At 43.9% G+C, this 10864-nt stretch overlaps 1 long non-coding RNA gene across 1 annotated transcript; it reads right to left on the reverse strand.

The window, feature by feature from the left end:
* Positions 1-8365: 8365 nt before the first annotated feature.
* On the reverse strand, positions 8366-10496 carry LOC123426989. Its single transcript, XR_006622352.1, has 2 exons — positions 9071-10496; positions 8366-8979 (listed from the first exon to the last, which is right to left on the reverse strand). It is a non-coding gene; the product is annotated as an uncharacterized LOC123426989 (long non-coding RNA).
* Positions 10497-10864: the final 368 nt, after the last annotated feature.

Here is a 10864-nt window from a genome sequence, read left to right on the forward strand (position 1 = left end):
CAAGCATCCATATCATCCCAAAGGTCTTACTTGGCAAAAACACTAATTAAATCATAAAAACACAATAATAACATAAGAATAATTGTGTAAACACTCAATAACAGGAAGGAAAAGATAAAAACATATTTTATTCATTGGGTTGCCTCCCAACAAGCGCTATCATTTTATGCCCCTAGCTAGGCATGATTGTTTCAATGATGCTGCATAAAGGTAAGGAATTGAAACATAAAGAGAGCATCATGAATCAAATGGAAAGCATATTTAAGTATAACCCACTTCATATGCATAGGTATTTTGTGAGCAAACAAATTATAGGAACAAGAATCAATTAGCATAGGAAGGCAAAACAAGTATAACTTCAAAATTTCCAACACATAGAGAAGAAACTTGATATTATTGCAATATATAAAAGCATATGTTCCTCTCTCATAGTAATTTTCATTAGCATCATGAATAAATTCAACAATATAACTATCACATAAAGCATTATTTTCATGATCCACATGCATAAAAGTCTTACAATCTTCCAAGGTAGTGGGATTAACATTCACTAAAGTCATGACCTCTCCAAACCCACTTTTATCAAAAAAAAATCATAAGATTGAGAACTCTCCAAATATGTGGGATTCTTTTTACCTGAATTTAACACTCTTACAAACCCACTTTGGATACTATTGCAAACCTTATTATCAATAACATATTCATCATGAGGTTTAAATAAATTTTCAAGATCATAAGAAGCGTCACCCCAATCATGATCATTACAATGAGTAGTGGACATGACAAAATTACCATCCCCAAGCTTGTAGTTTTGCATATCATTAACATAATTGACATTAATAGAATTTATAGTAACGTCATTGCAATCATGCTTTTCAATCAAGGAGCTATCATGAATCACTTTATAAGTTTCTTCCTTCAACACTTCATCCAAATTTTCAGATTCATGATTTTCAAACAAAACTTCATAGAGATAATCAAGTGAACTTAACTCACTAGAAATTGGTTCATCATAATTTGATCTTTTCAAAAGATTAGCTAGTGGATGAGGATCCATATCATTAGATTTTTAGCAAGCGAAGATGCAAGAAAATAGAAGGCACATAGCAACACAAGCAAAGATAGAAAACAAGAAAAAGGCAAACGGAAAAGAGGCGAATAAAATGGCAATTTTTTGTGAAGTGGGGGAGATGAAAATAGGAGGCAAAAGGAAAATAAAGTAAATGCTAAGATAAGAGTTGACAGTGTAGGTACTTGGTAGTGGCGCTAAAGTTTGGCAAGTTGATGATGTTGGCTTGATCCTCCCCGGCAATGGCGCCCGAAATTCTTCCTGCTACATGTAAACTGCATTGGATTTTTATCCCCGAAGAGAAGAAGATGATGCAACACAATAGAGTAATTATTTCCCTCAGTTAAGAAACCAAGGTTATCAATCCAGTAGGAGAACCAAACAACACCGACACGTGCACACACAACGCAAACCTTCGCACCCAACGCAGACGGGAGGTTGTCAATCTCTCGGCGGTCAAGAAGCGAGATTAAATGATATATGATAGATTGATAGATTGATAAATAAATAAAGGATAAAAAAGTGCAACAAGTATTTTTGGTATTTTGTATAAGTAAACGAGATTGATCTTATAATAAAAGTAGACCCGGGGTCGTAGGATTCACTAGTGGCATCTCTCTCAAGAAAATAGCATACGGTGGGTAAACAAATTACTGTTGGTCAATTGATAGAATAGCAAATAATTATGACGCTATCCAAGGAAATGATCATGATATAGGCATCACATCAAAATCAAGTAGACATTCTCCTGCCTGCATCTACTACTATTACTTCACACATCGACCGTTGTCGAGCATGCATCTAGTGTATTAAGTTCATACGAACGAAGTAATGCATTAAGAACGATGACATGATGTAGTCAAGACAACAACATATAAGAATTCATACCAACTTGTTATCCTTAAGGGCAACAACACGTGTGTATCAACTCCCCTTGTGTCACTAGGACTGAACACCGCAAGATCGAACCCATTACTGAGCACCTCTTCCCATTGCAAGAAGATCTAATCTAGTTGGCCAAATCAAACCAAAACTTCCGAGAAGAAATACAAGGCTATAATAAATCATGCATAAAAGAGATCAGCAAATAACTCAAATAAAACAAGGATAGATCTAATCATAACCTCAAAACTCATCGGATCCCAACAAACAAACCGCACAAGTCGTTACATCGAATGGATCTCCATGAAGATCATGGAGACCGTTGTATTGAGATACAAAGAGAGAGAGAGGGAAAGAGAGAGAGAGAGAGAGAGAGAGAGAGAGAGAGAGAGCCATCTAGCTACTACCTATGAACCAGTAGGTCCGTGGTGAACTACTCATGCATCATCGGAGAGGCGGCAAGGTTGATGTAGAGCCCCTTCGTGATGAGTTCCCCCTCCGACGGAGTACCGAAGAAGGCCTCCAGATGGGATCTTGCGAGAACAAAGGCTTGAGGCTCTAGAAAAAGTATTTCGTGGACTCCCTTGAGGGTTTTGGAATATTTCTGAATTTATAGTGGAGGGGGTAGGGAAAATGGAGCATGGAGGGCCCACACAACATCAGGGCGCGCCTCCCCCCTTGGGGCGTGGCATGGTGTTGTGTGGGGCCCTCCGGCGATATTCCTTGGCCTCCAAGTTCCAGGTGATCCTTATCTTCAATAAAAATCCTTAAAAAGTTTTGGGACGATTTGATCTTATCTCATATTGATCTCATGCGAAACAAAAACAGGGCAGAAAACAGGAACTCGCACTTGGCACTAACTTAATAGATTATTCCCCAAAAATGATATAAAAAGGTATAAAATGATAATAAAAATATCCAAGAATGATAATATCATAGCATGGAACAAGCAAAAATAATAGATACGTTGGAGACGTATCATGTTCTTGCTGTTGACGATCATGGTGTAGTTTTTCAAAGTCGGGGCAGCAGTAATAGTACACTACAACCTACTCAACATACTTCTATGTGCACACAAGAGAGTAGAAATGTCAGCAAGGGGAAGCTGAAAGCTATGTTTGAAGAAGAGTATGAGGAGGGATATAACATTAGTGATGAGGACATTGCATATGATAGTGATAACAACCCTTTTAGCCTGGAGCAACATATGATTGCTCATGCAGAAGATGAAGATGAAGATGAATATGAAGCTTCATATGAAGAATCAGAAGAGGAATACTTACATTATGAGGGTGACACTGAGATTGAGGATTTCTCGAGGAGTAGGTGCGGGAGCAGGTGAATGTTGTTGCAACAGAAGAACCTGCAAGGAAGAGACAAAAGCTACAAGTTAGGAGAGGTCCCACCACTAGGTCCCACTCTAGTGTTGTAGAGGAGGTGAAACCTAATTTCATTCCTTCATCAGATGAAGAATATCATGGGCTGTTATTGACTATGAGGATGATGGACACGAGGCACCAGCATTTGTCCTAAATAATGCAAGAAGAGTAGGGCCAAGAAAATAAAACCTAGGATATGGTACAATGACAAACTTGAGCAACCACATCAGCAGTTGTGTCTCTACATGTGCTTTAAGAATCAACATAAATTCATAGAAGCATTGTTGAGCTTGCACATTACACAGGCAAGAAATTTTAGGTTCCATAGAAACTCAGACATAAGGATAATTGCATGTTGCAAACATGGGAAGTGCCAATTCTGCATAGTTGTTGCAGTTATCAAAGGGGAAAAGACATTTGCTATTAAGAAGATGAGGCTGCAGCACACTTGCACTAGCAGTACAGAATCGTCTAGGGTTAGTGCAAATTGTCTTGCAAAGACATATGAGTCATTGTTCATATCTGATCCAAGCACTAGCATAGCCACTATGAATGACAACTGCCAGGAGAAGTATGGTGTTGATGTGCCTAGGCACATGGCCTATAGGGCCAAGAACCTTGTTGTGGAAGTTGTTTAGGAGAGCACAAGCAGCAGTATCCTAGGTTGAAGGACTATGCTTAAACCATCATGGATACAAACCCTCGAAGTAGAGTTGTTGTGACAACAGTTACTCCAAAACCAACAACAAAAAGACCACATCATGGACCAAGGTTTCATGCTATGTTCTTCTGCGTAAATGGAGCAAGAGAGGGATTTCTAAATGGATGTGGGCCATTCACTGGTTAGTAACATGTTTATTTCATTATAGATGTTGACTAACCTCTTATGAATGATAGATGTTGACTTTAAATGTTGCTTTCTTGTAAAATTAGGTGTTGATGGGTGCTTTATTAAGTTGAATATTGGTGCTCAAATCCTAGCTACCACTGGGAGAGATGGAAATAACAACATATTTCCACTAGCATTTGATATAGTTGGACAAGAGGACACATCAAACTGGTGTTGGTTTCTACACCAACTCAAGATATGTATAGGAGGTGAATATGGGAAATATGGCCCTTACACAATCATGCCTGGTAGATAGAAGGTATGCATGCATCTCCCTGTTTATATTTGTGTTGTAGGCTCAATACTCAACTATGTTATATTATGTGAACAAGGGCTACTAAATGTAGTAAATCAAGTCTTTCCAAACTGTCATCAAAGATTTTGCCTTAGACACCTATATGCAAATTTCCAGAATGATGGGTTTATGGGGGGAGATCTTAAGAAATGTATGGATAATGCCAGCTATGCTTATAACCAACAGAACTATAAAATTGCAATGAATGATCTGAAAAATGAGAGTGAGGAAGCCTGGAAGTGGCTGAGTGGAATACCACAACACACATGGGCTAGACATGCTTTTTTACACTAACTGCAAGACAGGCTTAGTTGTTAACAACCTGTCACAGGTGTTCAACAAGTACATCTTAGATTTTAGGAAAAAACCTATTAGAACTATGGTTGATGGTATTAAGGACAAGCAGATGGTGAGGTGGCATAGGAATAGAGAGAGAAGAAAAGCAGCTATGTGGGACATCACACCTCATCATGGTGAGAAGCTAGAGGGGAAAAAGGAAAGGGACAGATTTTCCAAACCAATTCAAGCTGGTGTTAATCTATGGCAAGTGACCAGTGGGCAGCAAACACATCTGGTTAACCTTGAACATCACACATGTGGTTGCAGAAAGTGGGACCTGTACGGTATACCATGCAACCATGCTATATCAGCAATTAGTAAGGCAAAAAGGTTACAAAAGGACTATGTTTCCAAATTCTTCAAAAAACCTATGTACCTGGCATCATATGAACCTATGATATATCTTGTTCCTGGTGAGCATGACTGGACAAAGACTCCTGGACCAGACATAGATCCACCTGACTTCCATGTCAAGAGAGGAAGGAAGAAATAAAAGAGGATAAAGGGCAGGGTTGAAGTTCAAAAGCCAAAGGACACTTCTAGAATGGGCACTATAACATGCAGTAATTGTGGGCTCCAAGGGCATAGGCACACCAACTACAAGAAACCTTTGAAGCCAGAGTTGGCTATGAGGAAAAATAAGCATGTGGTAATCCCCTTGACACTCTCTGGTTTAATTGTTTGTATTTATGTATTTTTTCAGTTAATATGATGTATGACTAAGTACTATGGTTTTTGCAAGGCACCTGCAAAATCACCGCCCCCACCTGGAAGTTCACAAACCTAGCCTTCAAGATCACAGCTCCAAACTGCACGATCACATCGAGCTGCAATATCATAGCGAGCTGCAAGATCACAGCCAACTGCAAGATCTCAGCCAGCTGCAAGATCTTCTGCTATAATCTATCAAAGACCATTCTCTTCCCCAAGAGCATCAACTTCGGGTGCTTCAACTGCTGGTGCTTCAACTTCTGGTGCTCCTCCTACTGTTGGTGGCCCAACAAACCATACTAGTTGGATGGCTTATTTTACTACGAGTGGAAACACATGAGTTATGTGGGTTATGTAATGAGTTCTTCTTTGTACGCTTTTGAACCCTGGTGATCTTGGCTATTGAGTTGTGTGAACACTATGTTATGTGATGCTTTTAAAACCTACTTCTTCATCTATGTTATGTGAACATCTATGTTATGTTGGCTACTGAGTTGTGTGAACATCTATGTTCAACACAAGTCATCACATCATGTAACATAGGTCATAATAGATAGATTCAAGCAACATACTTAATAGATTCTTACACATCATAGTAGAGTTCAACATATTAGATTCTTACATAATAGATAGCTTGAAGCAACACCATAGTAGGTCACAAGTACACATCCATAGTCCACATTTACTATTTCTAAAGAACATCATACTTCCCAAAAGTTCACCTAAGCATGCTTCATTTTTCTCTTGCTCTACAACTTCTTCATTCTTCCAAGATGTCTTGGATCCCCTTCAACTTCTGCCTGGTCCTCTCCTCCCACCTTAGCAAATCAGCAATGCGAAGCTTCAGTTCAGCCCTATCTACAGTGAGCTTCTCATGTCCCTTCTTAAGATCACCCATGTGAGCTTCACGTTTGAGTTCTCCTGTGTGAGCTTTTCCTGAGACTCGTTGAGCTCATCAACCTTCAACTGCAAGTTCTTACTAGCTTCACTCACTTCTTCCTTCTCTTGCAAATGTTTGAGCTTCAGGTTCCAGATGACAGTTGCTTGAGTTGTTTATAGATTCATTAGCACTTTATACTTCTCCCGCACCTTGAATATCTCTACATCTTTCTTCTCCATCTCCATCTTCATATCAGAGACAACAAAGTTGGTAACCTCAACACCCTTCATCCTATCATTCAAATAGCTGAAATCCATCATCCTATCCTCTTGGACATTGAATAGTTCATGCACATCTTGAACCAATCTGTCATAGTTTCCCTCTATTTTGTTTTTCTCCTTTGTCAAAATGTTAATAGTGAGTGAACTCTCAAGGTTATACTTCCTCCTACCACTGTTGTTGTTTTCATACATCTCCCATAGCTTTAACAAAGCATTCTGCAGTGTAGGAGGCCACTCTAGGTCAACCCATTGAACAAAACCGCAGTTGTCGGCTTCCTCCAATGTAAACATCACAATTTAATGTAAGCATCACACACTATCAATGAGCTACCCAACTAAATAATGAACATAACATAAGTGAGTTGCCCAAGTAAACAACCATTTAGTTGGAATTTAAATAATCAGGTACATTAAACAATGAACATCTAAACTGTAACCCAAGCTCTTGACATGTTATAATAAACATCTACTGTCCACATTAAATATTCATGGAAAGCATCGCCAACTAGCTAAACAAGCACACAATCAGATGTTGCATACTTAAACAATCTCACAATATGCATCATCACATGGATATGGTAAGAAATGACTATCAGATCTGCCAACATACAAAAAATAAAGCTAATGTGTAGCATCTGACTTTATTAGCACACACTAGAAACCTCCTGCCCCTGTCAAATCCTTCGAAGGCCACACGCCTCTCAGCTACGAGACCATGGTACTAGCAAGAAACCAGTGATGTTGTATCAACGCCCATGTAGTCCTAGTCGTAAATGCTAGCACGGACCTAAAGGAGCAAAATTAACCAAGGATCCCCCAAATCAAATCAAAAATCACCCAAGAACGCAAACCCTAACCCTAACCCTAGTTCTGCAACTCACCTGGTACTACATGTCGTCGTTGGAGGAGCCGATGTACAGGTTGCTGGAGTAGTTGTTGCTGCTCTCGTCCTCGTACACCATGGAGTGATGGCGGCGGTGGTGGGGGTGGTCGCGGCGGTCGGAGGAGCGAGGGGCAGAGCTCAACGAGGAGGAGCGACTGGAGTGGTCGGGGGGTACGGCTCGGTCCGACCGAGCCCACTAAGACCGACCGCACCCGGCTTATCCTAGTCAGCACACCGGCACTCGCCGATCAGCCAGCGTGGCACCTAATAGGTGGGACCGCATTGTCAGATACAACGTCAATATGCGGTTATACAGCTATCAGTCCATTTTGTAATGATTAGGCCGAATAATGGTATTGAACTGTGACATGCATGAACTATGATACTAATTCGTTATATGGTGCCGAAGAGTGATATCTCCATGCAGTTAACTCTCCCACTCGAGGCCAACTCCTAAATATTTTTACTCTCCTCTTATTAGTTTAACTAACATTCTAGTTGGGTCCTACAGTCACAAAGTTTTCATGGCACAAACGTTTGATTCAGGAGCTTGCATATTTGGCTTGTATATGCAAACATGAGTTGATTCCGCACTATACAAGCTTTGCCTCCACATGAGTTTGATTGTTCACGGACTGGCTGGTTTTTCTAAAAAGTTTTCAGACTATACAAGGTGCAGTTCAATTTCCAAGTCCTCTATAGTTTCTCAGACTATAAAAGTTTTTGAAAGACGGACACTTAGGGTCCGATTCATTAATTAAGATAGAAAAGAGTTGTCCAGTTAATTAACGGAAATCCGGTCAAAAACCGTTACAACACGCCTTCACAGGGCACCAACCATACACGGCGACCCCGAGACCACGCACCAGATGAGCCGTCGGCTCCGTCCCCCGAGTAACCCATAGCCGACACCCTACGACCAAACCCGAAGCCGTCGCTACGGCATCCACGCCGACCCCGAGGTCGCGCACCAGGCGAGCCGCCTGCCCTGCTGCCCAAGTAACCGGAGCCGACTCCCTACATCTATCTTCGGAGTCGCCGCTCCGACATACGGACGAAAACCACACATGCCGACCCCGAGGCCGCACACCATGCTAGCCGCGAGCTTCATCACCGGAGCAATCGAAGACGACACCACACAACCATATCCAAAGCCGCCGCTCTGACATCCACGCCTACCCCAAGGCTGGCAACGACACTGTCACCCACGAGACCAATGCCGACACCCCTTCATGACGACGAGATTCGGAACCGCCCCTCTGATTTCCACGTCGGCCTCGAGGTCGCGCACCACCCGAGATGATGGCTCTCGCATGCCAAAACCACTTCAAAACGTGACACCGTAGCACACCCATCGCCCGTTACACGAACCTGGAACACAAGTTTCCCTCAGAGTGTGAAACAAGAGATCTTAGGCCCTCGAACGACGACGCCTCCAAGAAGGTGTGTGGCGAGCTTTTACCTCGAACAACCAAAAGAAGCCTTCCACTCGACCTAGCCTACGAGAGCCACAGCCTGCCTGAACCATCACCCACCAGCAAAGCCCGGAGCTACCGATCAGAATAGCCCCTGCCATCGTTGCATGCACCACACAGAGCCATTGACCAGGCTACCCCATCACCATTGCAGGGGCTAGAACCGACCACGTCTGGTCAGATCCGGCGCCCTGCATCACAGCCACAGCCAACCAACCGGACATCACCAAGCGTCCCTGGCATGACCGAGGACCGACGCACCGCCGCAGAGTCCCAATGCACCCGAGCTCCAGCTATGGCGCTGCCCACATAGCCACCACGGCCGTCATCGCCGAAGAAGGGGTCCGGGGCCGCCGCCCGGCGTGCGACCACCACAGCACGCCAGATCCGCCCCACGGGAGCAGCAACACAATCTATCGCGCAGCCGTGCCGCATGAAGCCAACACGAGCCTGCCGACATGTCGTCCCTCCCCTCCTCAGACCACCGGATCTGCGCCATCCCACGCCGGAGGCGCGTTAGCCGTCTCCGGATCCGCGTCCGCCTCGCCCAGGGACGCGCCCCGGCCACCTCCGTGCGCGCTCGGCGAGAAAGCTCAGTGGTCGCCCCGCCGCATCGCCCCACCGCGTACCATGCATGCGCACGCCCCGCCACATCCACGCAGCTAGTGGCCGCCGGGAGATCGCCACTGCGTTGTCTTCCTCAAGGCCGCCAGATTTGCGCCGGCCAGCACCGAAGCCGCGCTAGCCCACCCTACTCACCAGATCCGCCTGCGAGCCCTAGAGAGATGCCCTGCCGTCACCTTCCCTGGAGCTAGCCCAGGCTTCGTCGGCGGGCTCCTCAAGCGACGGCGAGGTGAGGAGGAGGAGGGAGCAGGGTGGTGACGGCGTCGGGGAGATCCCCCCGAGTCGCCAGAGAAAGAGGTGACACGAGGGCGAGCAGCGAAAAAAATCTTGTGAAAATTTCCAGCAACACAAACCTAGCCTCGCATCTCTCTTCCGCTAAGACAAGTATGCCCTTGTCCCACTCCCAACCATATCAAACTTTAACGACGCTCGTTGCAGCACACCGTATCCGTGGCGCGAGAAAACGAATAGGAGGATATTGCGTTGGATGGTAAAATATGTCTGAATAGTCTGGTCCAAACAAATGTGGCGGGTTTAAAGTTCAGCGTACGTCCAAACAATTTGGTCCAACCAAATGTGGCAGGTTTAAGGGTCGTTGAAGATGTCCTAAGATCCAAGGAAAAGTAACATCACCCTCTGAAAAGCATATTTTTGTACACTATCCATGCTTTTTTGTATGTCAGCAGTGAGTGTGTTGACCTAGTCATTATCCCAACTTGTCAAGACAGCACTGAGCGAATGACCACGATAATGGTGATGATTCATTTATTATTTAACAAAAAAACCTTCGCCCCGTTTTATATATAAAGCAATCATCATCAACATTCTAATACAGACGCACACCATCACAACACACACACCCAAACCAAGATACATAGCTGTTGACGCAACAACGCCATCCCTAACACTATAAAAGCAACCGGGATACTCAACCATAAACACGCCACCGCAAAGAGATGAAGCCGCATGCGATGAGCCGTGGGTTTCAAGGCGACGCCTTTAGGAAGGTTACGATACCAGAGCACCGCCACCACCCCATCTGAGGATCAGAGTTTACCGTGGAACGCCACGACGGGAAATGAGAGCCGCGCGACGCCTTCAAAAAGGAAACAAGCTTCGCCATCGCCGGTCCATCCAGAGATATAACAGGTTTTCAC

This window comes from Hordeum vulgare, chromosome 2H (genome assembly GCF_904849725.1).
Source record: "Hordeum vulgare subsp. vulgare chromosome 2H, MorexV3_pseudomolecules_assembly, whole genome shotgun sequence".
Lineage (NCBI taxonomy): Eukaryota > Viridiplantae > Streptophyta > Magnoliopsida > Poales > Poaceae > Hordeum > Hordeum vulgare.